This window comes from Schistocerca americana, chromosome X (assembly GCF_021461395.2).
Source record: "Schistocerca americana isolate TAMUIC-IGC-003095 chromosome X, iqSchAmer2.1, whole genome shotgun sequence".
In the NCBI taxonomy this organism is placed as follows: Eukaryota; Metazoa; Arthropoda; class Insecta; order Orthoptera; family Acrididae; genus Schistocerca; species Schistocerca americana.
This window is the reverse complement of record NC_060130.1, coordinates 776,571,384-776,586,434: the sequence shown is the minus strand read 5'-3', so window position 1 is coordinate 776,586,434 and position 15,051 is coordinate 776,571,384. Positions and strand designations below refer to the sequence as shown.

The window sequence follows — 15,051 nt, the reverse complement described above, 5'->3', positions numbered from 1 at the left end:
CTGGAGAAAATGATTTGGGAATTCGAAAAGACGGGGTCTCGCTGGTAAAGGGAGGAAACGAACTGATTCGACGTCAGTGGAAGCAGTGGCCACAGCAATGCAGGATGAGACGAGATTGGACATACCCGTGAGCACGGTTCATAAAATCCTACGAAACATCCTTCTTTGCTATCCATTCAAAATTATTCATGTGCACGAGTTGCTTCTACATCTACATCATACTCCGCAAGCCACTTGACGGTGTGTGGTGGAGGGTACCTTGAGTACCTCTATCGAATCTCCTTTCTATTCCAGTCCCGTATTGTTCGTGGAAAGAAAGATTGTCGGTATGCCTCTATGTGGGCTCTAAACTCTCTGATTTTATCCTCGTGGTCTCTTGGCGAGATATGCGTAGGAGGGAGCAATATACTGCTTGACTCCTCGGTGAAGGTGTGGTTCAAGTGACTCTGGGACTTGACATATGAGGCCATCAGTCCCCTAGATTTAGAACTACTTAAACCTAACTAACCTAAGGACAGCACACACATCCATGCCCGAGGCAGGATTCGAACCTGCGACCGTAGCAGCAGCGCGGTTCTGGACTGAAGCGCCTAGAACCGGGTGAAGGTATGTTCTCGAAACTCCAACAAAAGCACGTACCGAGCTACTGAGCGTCTCTCTTGCAGAGTCTTCCTCTAGAGTTTATCTATCATCTCCGTAGCGCTTTCGCGATTACTGAATGATACTGTAAAGAAGCGCACTGCTCTCCGTTGGATCTTCTCTATCTCTTCTATCAACCCTATCTGGTACGGATCCCACACCGTTGAGCAGTATTCAAGCAGAGGGTGAACAAGTGTACTGTAACCTACTTCCTTTGTTTTCGGACAGCATTTCCTTAGGATTCTTCCAATGAATCTCAGTCTGACATCTGCTTTACAGATAATTAATTTTATTTGGTCATTCCATTTTAAATCACTCCTAATGCCTACTCCCAGATAATTTATGGAATTAACTGCTTCCAGTATCTGACCTGCTATATTGTAGCTAAATGATAAAGGATCTTTCTTTCTATGCATTCGCAGCACATTACACTTGTCTACATTCAGATTCAATTGCCATTCCCTGCACCATGCGTCAATTCGTTGCAGATCCTCCTGCATTTCAGTACAATTTTCCTTTGTTAGAGCCTCTCGATATACTACAGCATCATCCGCAAAAAGCCTCAGTGAAATTCCTATGTTATTCGCAAGGTCAATTATATATATTGTGAATAGCAACGGTCCTACGACACTCCCCTACGGCACACCTGAAATCATTCTTACTTCGGAAGACTTCTCTCCATTGAGAATGACATGCTGCGTTCTGTTATCTAGGAACTCTTCAATCCAATCACACAGTCGATCTGATAGTCCATATGCTCTTACTTTGTTCATTAAACGACTGTGGGGAACTGTATCAAACGCCTTGCGGAAGTCAAGAAACACGGCATCTACCTGGGAAGCCGTGTCTATGGCCCTCTGAGTCTCGTGGACGAATAGCGCAAGCTGGGTTTCACATGATCGTCTTTTTCGAAACCCATGCTAATTCCTACAGAGTAGATTTCTAGTCTCCAGAAAAGTCATTATACTCGAACATCCTACTCGATCATTATACTCGAGCTTCCTGTTTTCCTGCCAGCAAAGAGGGGCCTTTGAGTTAGAATTTCTTCCTCGCATGGAGGTGGACAATGATTGACCATGGAAGATTTTGTGGAGAGACGAAACTCACTTCCATCAGACAGGATTTGAAAATACGCAGAATTGTCGAATATGGGCAACGGAAAATCCACACGAAAATTAACCAGTACCACTTCATCCTGAAAAGGTCACTGTGTGGTGCGGGTTTACGACATCATTTGTCATAGGGCCATATTTTTTCGAAAGACAGGTGCTTCCGATCCTGTTACTTGTACCGTCGGTGGTAAGCGCTATGGGTGTCTTTTGCGCAACCACTATGTCATTCCAGCTCTCCAACAGCGTGCATGTGTGCGTGGGATCAATTTTATGCAAGATGGCGCACCTCCGCGTGAATCCAGTTAAGCACCTGCTGAAGTGCCAATTCGGAAATGCTAGAATTGTCAGTGACCATTTCCCTACAACCTGGCCATCCCGATCACCTGATCTTCATCCGTGTGACATCTGGCTGTGGGGCTATCTAAATGATGTTGCGTTAAGTGTTCCGATTGCAAACTTAGTTGCATTGAAGGCACGCATTGCGCAACACATTCTGAACGTGACCGCAGCATTACTTCGATCAGTTGTGGAACATGCTGTTTCTCGATTAAAACTTGCTGCAGAAAACGGTGGACAGCATATTGAACATGTTTTGCGCCAGTCACACGGAATTAAATAATCCGATTTTGTTTTTATTGATGCTTTTTATGCGGTTTTTGGCCTCAGGGCAACTAAAAATCAATGTGATTGATGATTTTTATGCAGTTTTTGGCCTCAGGACCATTAAAAACCGATTTCTCCTATACGATGTGATATGACCTCGCCGTGGTCTTACGTAACTAACAGTATCACAACTGTACACCCATGCACACTGAGTAGTGCAGTTTGTTTAACGTAAAACATACACTTTAGGCACTGTTGTACGATTCATTTGTCATTTGCAGTCGACCACTAATAAATTATAATGCTTACAGCGCCATCTATTGGTACATTTTGTAAATATTTATTTTTCTTCTGCCATACGTTTTCTGCCTTCTCCAATAATATTCCGTTGCAATTTGACGTCATTCTGACCAGTGGTCAGGAAGCGTGTACAACTATGGACCAAGTGCGTTGAAACGCAAGGAGACTAAGTCAGAAAATAATGATGTTGTAAGTTTCCTATTTGATTACAATAAAATTTTATAACTGATTTGCGGATAATAATTGACCTACCCTCGTAAATGTAAAATTCACTTAACAAAGATCAACTTCAGCTAACAATAATGAAATTGACTAACTTACATGAAACAATAAAGAAATTATACAGGATGTGACAGACTTTATAATTTCTAAATCTTCTTAAAGAAGTAATACATAGAGAGCAAAAAAAAAAAAAAAGCCCCCTGGCAACCATGGGGCTTCTGAACTGGGGATTGGTATGGGCCGCCAGTCCCCTTTCACTGTAAGCTCTGGGCATGCTTTAGCGACCACCGTGTGGTGCGGTGGCGGGAACGTTGTGTGTCACAGGGAATCGGGTTCTTGGGAAGACCACCCAGATTGAGAGGATTGTACAAACCCCTATAAAAAAGAAATAGTGGACAGCATCTGGGGAACCTGCCACACCTCAGTTGTATAAGTCTTACCCAGGCCTGTGGGGCACTGTCTGGGTGGACATTCTTCCCTAGCTGCTCGTGGGAACACCATGAAGCCTAAATCTCATGTTTCTACTCCTAGCGGTTCAGGTGGGCTGCTGGACAGTATTAACACCCAAAATCCTAAGAGGCTTTGCGTGGCTAGTCCGCCTGGGTGATCTCTGACCTTCAACAACCGTAAGCAAAGTAACGGACCTCAGCCTGTGGTGGACAACATTTTTGTTGTAATGAAATATGTGGATGATTCTTTTGAAATATTGTCGCCCACGGCAACTGAAATCTATCAAGAGGCAGCGAAATGATACTTTTCTGCTGGAGACTACAAAGGCTCCCCAAGTACAGAAGCTTTTGAATGCCAGGCAATCTGGAGAATATCCCATCAACAGTGAGCTGCGCATTAGATTGACTAGTGTCAAAGGTGAAACTTCCTGGCAGATTAAAACTGTGTGCTAGACCGAGACTCGAACTCGGGACCTTTGCCTTTCGCGGGCAAGTGCTCTACCAATTGAGCTACCCAAGCACGACTCACGACCCGTCCTCAAAATTTTACTTCCACCAGTACCTCATCTCCTACCTTCCAAACTTCACAGAAGTTCTCCTGCGAACCTTGCAGGACTAACACTACTGGAAGAAAGGATATTGCGGAGACATAGCTTAGCCACAGCCTGGGGGATGTTTCCAGAATGAAATTTTCACTCTGCAGCGGAGTGTGCGCTGATTTTGAAACTTCCTCGCAGATTAAAACTGTGTGCCAGACCGAGACTCGAACTTGGGACCTTTGTCTTTCGCGGGCAAGTGCTCTACCAACTGAGCTACCCAAGCACCGTCGTCACAATTATACTTCCACCAGTACCTCGTCTCCTACCTTCCACACTTCACAGAAGTTCTCTTGAAGTTTGGAATGTAGGAGATGAGGTACTGGTGGAAGTGAAATTGTGAGGACGGGTCGTGAGTCGTGCTTGGGTAGCTCAGTTGGTGGAGCACTTGCCCGCGAAAGGCAAAGGTCCCGAGTTTGAATCTCGGTCTGGCACACAATTTTAATCTGCCAGGAAGTTTCAAAATCAGTGCACACTCCGCTGCAGAGTGAAAATTTCATTCTAGTGCCAGAGGTGTGTCACATGCCATGACATTATGGATATGGATACAAACGAACTGCCACAGAAATGGGAAAGAGCACAGGTTACTGAAGTCCAAAACATTATGAAAAGGGTTGATGGGGAACTCCAAAAATCAGCATAATTTATTCTGACATTCAATCTGCCAATGTTGCCAGAGTATATTACCTATAGCAACGCTGTTAAGTCAATCAGTTTCCAAACAACACCTGGAGACATTGCACAGACAATGGATGTCGGAGCACTTTGCACTGACTACTGCAACTGCCAGCCAGGATCGAGTGTTCCATCATTACTGTGCTACCATGGAAAGGGGTGAGTTGGATTTCAGGTCTAACAATTAAGAGTCCTATAACTGCGTATTTTCTGTGTGGGAGCTGGATTTGGCACTGTCTGCAGCTCACGATACTGCACCCAGTCACGACCAAATCCGATACAGCATTCTTCAATATTTGTCAGCAGCATCAAAGAAAATCCTCCTTAAATATTTTAATCTTGTATGGCAGATGGGCAGCTTTCACAACTCGTAGAGAGAGGTAATTCTGATACCTCTCCTTGAACCAAGAAAGGACTGCACATGTCCCAGTAGTTACTGGAGTGCCACCTTAAGGATCTGTATAGGAAAGACCTTGGAGCAAATGATTAACCATCATCTGGTATGAATGTTGGAGTCCAGGCAGCTCAAAGTCACTCTCAGTGTGGAGTCAGGAGATTCTGATCCACTGTCAACAATCTGACCTTGCTAGAAGAGGCTATTCAGTAGGATTTCCTATGTAAACAGCATTGTGTAAGTATAGTTTCTTACATCAGTAAGGCATATGATGCCACACCTTGTTCAGGGGAAGCTTCTGTGGCCATCTCCTGATCTTTATTTGGTTCTTTTTATCAAAGCACAGCTCAGTACTGAGGTGGTGATGTACTGTTGAATGGTTCCGAGCAGGAGAATGGTTTTTCTCAGGGCAGTGTTTTAAGTGCTAACCCCTTTGCCACAGCCATAAACAGTATCATGTCTACAATAAGCAGTCCTGTAGAGTGCTCCTTATTTGTGAATGATTTTGCAATTTTCTGTTTTTGCTCCAATATTGCAACAGCAACTTGTCAGTTGCAGCTTGCATTAATGATGCTGGAGGAGTGGGCTGCAAAGACTGATTTTATGTTTTTTGCAGAAAAATGTGTGTATGTTCATTTTAATTCTTCATGTCATTTTTAGTGTACCTGACTTGCATATGTAGAACACCATTCTCCCTTTTAAAGACTGCTGGCCGCAGTTCTAGGCACTTCAGTCTGGAACCGCGTGACCACTACAGTTGCAGGTTCGAATCCTGCCCTGGGCCTGGATGTGTGTGATGTCCTTAGGTTATTTAGGTTTAAGTAGTTCTAAGTTCTAGGGGACTGATGACCTCAGATGTTAAGTCCCATAATGCTCAGAGCCATTTGAACCATTTTTTTAGACTCTGTGCTGTTTTTGGGCCTCATTATTTACTCCAAGCTGTTGTGGTTACAACACATGAAGGCACGGGCCCAGATAGCACTGAACATTTTGAAGCGTCTTAGCCACAGGTCTTGGGGAGCAGACAGGGTGTGTCTGCTCCACTTTTATAGGGCTTTCATTTGATCGTGGCTGGACTATGGGTGCACAGTGTATGGGTCAGCAAGGCCTTTGTACCTGAAAATCGTTGATGCTGTCCACCATGAAGGTATCAAGCTGTCCACAGTCACTTACAGGATCATTCCCATACTCAGTGTTTGTGCTGAGGCTGGTGAGTCTCCACTTACCATCCAGTGGCAGCTTCTCATGGTGCACCAGGCATGTCAGCTCCTCACAACTTCTAGTTCCCCAGCATAACATTGCTCATCCAGCTGTGGAATGCCTTTTTACGAACTGTCTACAGAAAATGAGACCATTTGGGGTCTGTGCAAATTATATGCCGGAGGCCCTTGGTGTGGGGCATATACAAGTTCAAATCTGAGATGTTAACTGATTGTCAGCCTGGTTACTGCAGAGGCTTAGAGTAATTTTATATTTAGTGCAGTACAGGAGACACTGCATTCCTGCTTCTGTTTTTAAAGTGTTTCTTCCAGTGTTTTAAATGAGCACCAGAACTATGTTGCTGTCTTCACGGACAGATCTAAATGGGGACTGTTGACTTCTCTGTTGTTCTCCCGGACCTTGGCCTCAAGATTCAGTTTCACTGTATTTGATTCCAAATTAACTGCAGTCTTGATGGCACTGGAGCAGATGAGATGTGCCATGCTGCTAATTTTCTCATGTGTTACAACTCCCTTAGAGCACTTCAGTCCCTACACTGCTCGTATTCAACTAGTAAAGAAGTTCAAGATATTCAGGACACCCTCCTCCAGCTACAGCAGCTGGGGAAGGAGGTGTCCTTTTGTTGGGTGCCAGGGCACATGGGTATTGCAGGGCACAAAAGGGTGGATGTAGCAACCAATGAGTGATTGAGTGATTATGTAAGTGAATGCAAGTAAGGAGGGAGTGAGTGAATGTGTGCCAGTTTATATGCTTCCTCTTTACTATGCAACAACAATTTTAGTTGTTTTCTCCACATTTGCAATCTTTAATATGTGTGCAGGCACTGATGACCTCAGTGTTGAGTGCCTGTAAGCCCCCCCTCCTCTCACCCCTACCCTCACCCCCCCCCCCCCCCCCCGCCCCCCTCCCTACTCCCCCACACACACACATGTGCGCTCACAAACAAGTTCATTCTCAGAAAATAAATATTATACAAACATAGATGAGAGGGGAAATAATTTAGAAAGATACTTATGCAAATACCTAAATGTGTTGCAGACATAGGAATAATTCTGAAATAAATTAAGAAATGTCTTTGAGAGGCCATAAGAAGGCATGATGAAAATTAGAATAAAAAACTAACTGGAAACTGTAAAAGAATTAAGAATAAAAAACAGAAACATACATTGGGTGGTCCACATGTTTCACCATTTAACATTAAAGTTTACGCTATAATTAACAGTAGAGACCAAATTGTACAATCATTCAATGTTTTCTTTAAATTTTTGTGTAGTTCAAGACATGAATCAAAACACTGATGCTTAATAATGAAAAGAATTACATTCCAGAAGTAATGCCTAATGAGGGTTATAAAGCTATTCAGTATGTAGATAAAGCAAAGATATCAGTTGATGATTTTGCAACATTGTAAATGACTAAGCCTGGAGTACAAATAAAGAAAATTAATTTGTAAAAGTAAAAATTTTTAATACCTAGACCGCAATTTTCCTATCACAATTAAAGTTCAATAACCAGTTTTGGTTGCTACCTGCAACCATCTTCAGATCTGTAACATATGTAGGAAATATAGCTTAAGAAAATTGTGTACAGTGAGGTAGAATACAAAAACTCTGTACAGCACTTGAGCAAAAATACTGGGGAGCCAATTATAAATGTAAAAGTGAACATTTGACAAAGCCATTTAACAGTTTAGTATAAACTATCTAAATGCTGAAACTTCCTGGCAGATTAAAACTGTGTGCCAGACTGGGACTCGAACTCAGGACCCTTGCCTTTCGCGGGCAAGTGGTCTACCATCCCAAGTTTGAGTCTCGGTCCGGCACACAGTTTTAATGTCCCAGGAAGTTTCACATCAGCACACACACCGGTGCAGAGTGAAAATCTCATTCTGTGTTAATGCTTATCAGATAACATACCATTCAAAGTATGAAAAGGCAGTGAATATGCATTGGAAAGCATCTTTAGCTGTAATCATGCAACAACATGCGTTCATAAGTACCAAAACAATAATAGTACATAGTTGAAAATGTCACCATGAGCAAGCCAGGTTGTAGACCTGTTGAAAGAACTGTCAATCAGACATCTCGAAAAGATTACTCTGCATCCAAATGGATTTTAAAATATAAAGATAATAATGGCATAAAGTTAAGATTACGAGGCAGAGATCTGTGTTACATGCTGAACTGGCAGCATGCTGTTTGTAGGAAGCAGATCCTATGTAATTGGCATTAATTCCGGAATAAATCCAAGAATCTTGTGGCAAAATTCAACTAATTTTAAAACCATGAAAGTAACAAGGGAATGAAGTTAAAAACTACAAGACAGGGAAGCTGCCTTATGTAGCTAACTGGCAGTATGTTGTATGTAAAAGATAGATCATATGTGAGACATTACAGGATCCCTTGTAAACAAATGCCCAAGTAAAAGATACAAATTAATTATAAAGGAATCAGTAATATGTTGGAACGTGTACTAGACCAGAGCAAGAAAACAAATGGGCCAATGGAATGAGAATATTGGTTAATGTCATATTCCACAAGAAGTGTGCATGTGTGGAAATTTATCAATAGAAAAGGAAAAACTCTAGCTCCTGACTGAACAAAAGAGGAATATTATTTTGCTTCCTGTACCTGTAATCTGATAAATAAATATTTTGTGTGAGGCAAAGTTTCACAGATATGAGAAAAGGCCTATGTCATAAGTCTAATTGTAGTCAAGTAAATCTAAATGAACTAAGTTCCAAAATAATGGCTTGTGAGTATTTACAAAAACATTTTATCTCTGAGAAATAATATGCTGTGATATCATCAAAATTACATGTGTGCTTCTGTGGTTACTTTGTATCAAGTTATGGACTACCATTTCATTATTTCATTGTTATTCTTGTCAAAAGTACATGTAAACAGTAATTTCAGAAAGAGCTAGGCAGTATGGAAGTACACTTCCAAAGGAGTCCTGTCCTCAGTAGTCCGAGTCTGTGTCTAGTGTGTTAAGTATGTTCATTAAATTAGTTCAATATTATGAACACATTATTTAAATAATTTCTACTCCAGTACTCTATTTTCTTGCAGAAAAAGTGTCCACGTGTTTACTTTGCTGATACAGAGTAAGGTACACATTTTCTATTACCGTATTTATGCTGTGAAATTTCATCCACAATGCATGGTAAATGATTGCCACAATTTGACCACATCCTTGCATTATTCATTCATCATATAAATAGTCAAAGAATGCCCTATTTAATTGGAAAATATTATGTGAATCTTTGTGTACATCATTTTATTAAGTCTTGGTAAGTGGTTTTCTTCCTTGAATTTCCTTTTTAATGCTCTTGAAACTTTTCCATGATGTGACTGGAAGCTTAAAAATGTTATAAAGTCTCCCATCTTCCAGCACATTCAATATGGTCTTCATTTTCACGATGCAGAAGCCACTGCAATGTGTTAACAATTTTTACAAAATTATTAATGTGCTGGGCGATTAACATGTGTTATCATTATGTGGCTGTATTTCATAATGTTGTAAGGGTTCTGCAACATTGCACATGAAAGGCAAGGTGTCTGTGAAACATGGAAAAACATAGCACTTAGCTCTCTCTGAACAACCAGACCCCCAATGCAATCTATTTTTTAGTTTAAAAAAATTAGAAACAGCTGTGGAACATAGCTCTTTCTGTGATGATTTCACTTGGCTTGTACATCCTTCAGGTGTGAAACATATTTACTAAAAACTGCATTTGGATGTTTTAAATTTTCTCTGCTGAAATTTAAGGCCTGTCCTGTGTGCTATGTAAATACACTTGCAAAAGTATGAGGACCAACTGCTAATTTAGTCATGTTCTGCAAAATGTGTAGATGGTGCTAACTTTTAAAACAGACAACAATATTCTGTTTAATTTGTGTATTTTATGAAATTCAGTGTATATAGAGGTCTGTACAGTAAAATTTAAAAATTATTATTGTTAATTTTTGCACTCTGTACAACAGTGTTACTGATAATTACACATTATAATATAGTTTTGGTCCTCATCAGTGGCTTACAAAGTGACGTCCTTCACCATACTATATTTGTGCTTACCTTTCTGATTACTTGTATTGTTTCTCTCTGTTTGCTTTCTCATCTGTATTTCTGTATTGAGATAAAAATCTTCTTCATATGCTGGCATCACAGTTTTACATTATTTGTATCATACAAAACTGGCATCGTATCCAAACATGTTAAATAATGTGTCCCAGCGACTGCCAAGTGTGTCAGGTGTAACTTTCTGGATGTTTTATAATTTCACAATCATCTTTTAAACAAATTTTTAGCATTCAATAGGTATACAGCTGATTTCGTTAATTTACAGTCATAGTGTGGCATGTAGGATACAAGTTTTTGCTTTGTGTGAATGTAGAGTCCTTGAAAATCACATAGCATATAAGCACTCAATGAGATACTGAAAAATACTTGGTAGAATACAAAATATGAAATGTCAAAAGATTACCACTCAATTTATAGTGGACGTGTTGATAGGTATATGTGCACACAAGCAAGAACTGGAACATTACTCCCCTCACCCAAAACTTGGTACACAAACTGATCTCCAGTACCGTAACCTCCCATACTCCTAATATTCCAACCACATCCATTGACCAAATCCAAAGAAACTTCCCTCTTTGTTACTCATTATCATCCTGGACTGAAACAGCTGAATCACATCCTCTGTTAGGACTGTTCTGGCCTTAAATCTCTCTTACCACTAACTCCCTTCCAAAATCTCTCATATCCAAGTGCTGCAAGTGCAAGATATGTCCCATGCTTTTGTGCAGCACAACTTATTCCAATCTTGTCATGAGAATGCCCGGTTTCATTAGAGCCCCTGACACACATGAAATCAGCTAAGTAATAAACCAATTCTCCTGCAACTGCTGCACAGCATTCTGTATGGGCATGCTCACCAACCAGCCCAACTTGAATTAATTACTACTGCCAAATTTTGAGTAAAGACAATGTTAACCATCTAGAAGCAGAGCATGCCACTGAACACAATGTGTTTGACTTCAGTGAGGGCTTCACAGACTGTTCCCTCTGAATCCCAGCATCTGACTCCCTCACAACATAGCTTTTTCAGCTGCACAGGTGGGAATTGTCTCTGCATCACAATCTTTAACTCCAGTAACCCCTGGCCATGACCTCTACTACCGTCTATCTTACATGTGCTTATTCTCATCCCATGTCTCCCCTACCTCACACCCCTATTAGCTTCTTACTCCTCATTACCTCACTCTGCCTCTCCACAGTTAAGTTTGATTTGTAGTTGTATGAGCATATCAGTCTTCAGAGTGATCTTCCTATGGTACAGTATTCATGTTGTTGACCTTTACTGTCTGCTTTTTTAGATGTTCTCACAAAACCTTTGGCCATGCCATTAGAGGCAGGATGGAACAAATGTGCTGTGAGATGCCTGAATCCATTGTGGGTGGAAAAATGTTGAAAAGCAGCAGAGGGAAACTGCAGTCTATTATGAGTAACTGAGAGCTTGTGGTTCTCCTTCAGTAGAGAAAACAATGGCCTGGAACTTGGTGATATTCTCTGTCTAGGTCTGTTACATTTTTGTGATGGGGAGAAGAGCTTATGTATCCAGTAAAATGAACCACATGGTGCCACAGAATGGAGCCCCAAAATCTACATGCACCCTATTGGGACAGTGCTGATTGCTGCATCTGACTACCTTGGCAGCATTGAGTAATGCACACAGTATTCTCGACAACTCATGGTCAATACACCTGTTGCTGGGCCAGATTCTTCATTCTGGAAATGTCACAGTTGGACTGATACAGAATTCTCAATACACCGGAGTGCAGAAACTCCAGGATCACCACTCAACACAGACATTCATCTTGATTCAGTAATAGGACACCTTTGAAAAGATGAAGAGCATTGTATCACGTAAGGAAACAACAAAGCTCTGCAAAGGCTGTCAAAGGAAGGGCCAATTGTCAGCCGGTTTCTATGAGGGGCATTCAAAAAGAAACGAGCCAGGGGCATAATTACAGAAACCAGTACCCCGGCTGTTGAGACACTTGTCCCACTGTGACACAAGGCGGTGAATGGCTGTCTCATAAAATTCCCAGGGATGCAGTGTTAACCAGTTCCACACATACAGCTGGACATCGTCATCTGAGGTGAATCGTTTGCCCCTCAGAGCCTTTTTAAGGGGACCAAAAATGGTGTAATCACAGGGAGAGAGGTCCAGGCTGTATGGAGGGTAGCCAAGAACATTCCATTTGAATTTCTGCAGCAGTGTGGTGACTGTGTTGGCCATATGAGGTTTTACATTGTCGTGGACCAGAATGACCCGAAGGCTGAGATTGCCTGGTCGTTTTCATTTGATCGCTTGGTGAAGGGTGGTCAAGGTTTGTGAGTAACTCTGGGCATTCACTGTTGTCCTGTGCTGCAGGAAGTGAATCAGAAGGGAGCCATCTTGGTCAAAGAAGAACAACAGCATAAAATTTCCTGCACTCATGTGGGTAGCCTTGGCTTTTTTTGGTGGTGGTGACCCTGGATGCTTCCACTGGAGACTTTGTTGTTTTGATTCTGGTTCAAAGTGATAACACCATGACTCATCTCCAGCCACCACTTGTCCCATGAGTGCATTCCCTTCCCAAGCACAGTGCTGTAGATGAGCAAGACAGTGGGTCATTCGACATGCTTACTGGTGTGGTTGAGGACTGTGGGGCACCCATTGGGCACTCACTTTCCACATGTGCAGTCATTCCTTCATGATGGTGTGGACACTTCTGAATGTCAATCCGACCATGGTGGCTATGGCTTTCACTGTCACTCGGCGGTCCTGGGTAATGAGTGCATCCACCAGCTGGATGATGTCATCGGTAAGGCAGTGTGGTGCTCCAGACCATGCATCATAGGCTAATGACATCCGTTCTTCCCTGAAGCACTTGTGCCATGCCTTGACCATTGCAAGGGACGTGCAGTGTTCACTGTACACATTCATTGATGAATGGCCGTTCCTCCTACTCCTTCTGTTGTCAGAAAACGAACAACACCTCTTTGCTCTTCATTTGATGCCTCCATCTCACTGTTTGCAATGTGACTGGCAGCATTGGACAATTGATGTATGCTGCTACTAGCTCTGTATAGTCACATGATGTGCACACGTGCCCTCTTGCAATGGGCTGTGAACTTTCACACTCTGGTTGGAACCACACCTCGTTACGCACGCCACGATATTAACCTCCTATGACCAGTTTGTGCCTTGCAGATGCCGGCTCATTTCTTTTTGAATGCCCCTTATACAAACTGACAAAACTGTCTGAACAGTGGATTCTTATGTGTGGCTGCTGTGACATCTCTGTAAATGATCAGAGAAGCTCTTTCACCAACTATTCCGATTGTAAATCGATGTGAAATCAAACAATATTTTGTTTATCAAATTCCTCATCGGGACCGTAGGGAACCATGACAGCACATTTGTAGTCATGTGCCAGGTTTATATATGATAATTAATGGAATAGTGGTAATTTGATAAAAAACTTGTAACTTATGAGATCTTCATTTAGGCAACTTTGATTTAGAGCCAAATATGGACAACAATGTCTTTCAATCTGTGACCAGATGAAATGGACTGACATACAGGGCAATTAGGAACTTCTGGATTCTGACGATAATCAGAAATGCCATCTAATCTATTTGGGAATAATTTTCTTGTGCTGTACTGAGCATCTTAGAAGTGAATGCAATAGGCCATTCTGAACCATTTGCAATAGAATGACCCCTTTACCATATGGTGATGCATCCATGGCCAAAATGAGAGGTAAATGAGTCTGATAGAAGATCGGCTAAGAATAGGTTTGGAGACATTGCTTCAACTTAAGAAATGCTTGGTGACAGTGCACAGACCACTGTAAATGAGTCCCCTTTCTCCACAAACAATTCAGTGTATGGACTACAGTTGCAATTTGGGGGTAAACCAGGCACAATACATAACCTTACCCATAAACACCTGCAGGTCCTGTATAATATTTGGTGTATGAATATGGATATGGCTGCCACATTCTCTCACACTGGTTCAAGGCCAATCCAGCTAAGGATCTACCCTACATAATGGTAGGCTGAAAGAAGGAGCATTCTGAAAAGTGACACTTTAATTTGGCTTACAAAACAGTGGAAAATACTCACCAGAGATTCAACGTATGCTCCTACGTAGTCTGTCCTGTGACCACAGTATCATCCAGATAATTGATGCATTGTGGAATACTGACAATAGTTTATTCTAAAAAATTTTGAGAGATCACTGATGTGCTAGGAATCACAAAAGGTAAGTTGTTACATTGATAGAGGCAATAAAGAGTATTTAACACCAGAATGACTTTGGAAGCTTCATCTAAATGAAGTTGAAAAAATGCTTTTGAAAGGCCAACTTTAGAGAAATACTGACACCTGCCAATTTTTAATATGATTCATCAGGACACAGAAAGCAGTATGAATATGAGTCAACGACCAATTTAATGTTTAACATATTTTTGAACCCCTTAAAAAGCTGTAATTCACCATCTGGTTTGCAAGAAATGACTAAAACTGATGCCCATCTGTTATAAGGAATCTGGGACAGCACTTGTGACTCCTCCAAGCAATCCATATCTACTTTAACCTCATCCCACAAAGCTAAAGGTATCAGGTAGGCTTTGGAAACTTCTGGTACTGCTTATTCTTTTAATATAATGTGGGGGAAAAAATTAAAAGCCATACTCAGGCTTGGAGAAAACAAAGGAGCATATTGAAGACACAAAGAATCTACTTCTGCATATGGAACACTATTCTGGATTGTCTTCTATTCT

At 41.5% G+C, this 15,051-nt stretch overlaps 1 protein-coding gene across 1 annotated transcript in view; it reads left to right on the top strand.

The window, feature by feature from the left end:
• LOC124555501 (solute carrier family 28 member 3-like) overlaps window positions 1-15,051 on the top strand; it is a 338,777-nt gene that overhangs the window by 213,360 nt on the left and 110,366 nt on the right. The gene's annotated exons all lie outside the window — the stretch shown is intronic.